The sequence below is a fragment of the Anneissia japonica genome, unplaced genomic scaffold (assembly GCF_011630105.1).
Source record: "Anneissia japonica isolate Jap-2015-1 unplaced genomic scaffold, ASM1163010v1 scaffold22784_len408_cov72, whole genome shotgun sequence".
Taxonomy (NCBI): Eukaryota; Metazoa; Echinodermata; class Crinoidea; order Comatulida; family Comatulidae; genus Anneissia; species Anneissia japonica.
In genome coordinates, this window is record NW_022717489.1 from 1 (window position 1) to 561 (window position 561).

A 561-nucleotide genomic window follows, 5' to 3' on the forward strand; every position below is an offset into this window, starting at 1 on the left:
GTTGTTTCAAAATTTACAAAGCTGACCAATATGAAAATACGACAGAAAAGACAATTCAATCATTATCATCGTTGGTCTAGTGGCATGATTCTCGCTTTGGGTGCGAGAGGCCCCGGGTTCAATTCCCGGACGAGCCCCTTTGTTTTAGTTTAATGGCAATATTTTAATGTTGTTTCAAAATTTACCAAGCTGACCAATATGAAAATACGACAGAAAAGACAATTCAATCATTAGGAGGCTCGTTGGTCTAGTGGCATGATTCTCGCTTTGGGTGCGAGAGGCCCCGGGTTCAATTCCCGGACGAGCCCCTTTGTTTTAGTTTAATGGCAATATTTTAATGTTGTTTCAAAATTTACCAAGCTCACCAATATGAAAAGACGACTGAAAAGGACAATGTAAACAATTGGAGGCTCGTTGGTCTAGTGGCGTGATTCTCGCTTTGGGGTGAGAGAGGTCCCGGGTTTAATTCCTGGACGATCCCCTTTTTTTCAGTTTTATGGCAATATTTTAATGTTGTTTCAAAATTTACAAAGCTGACCAATATGAAAATACGACAGAAAA

The 561-nt window shown here is 39.9% G+C and overlaps 1 non-coding gene across 1 annotated transcript; it reads left to right on the top strand.

Annotated features, from left to right (window-relative positions):
• Positions 1–236: 236 nt before the first annotated feature.
• Positions 237–308, top strand: Trnap-ugg. The gene has a single exon. It is a non-coding gene; the product is annotated as a tRNA-Pro (tRNA).
• The last annotated feature ends 253 nt before the right edge of the window (positions 309–561 follow it).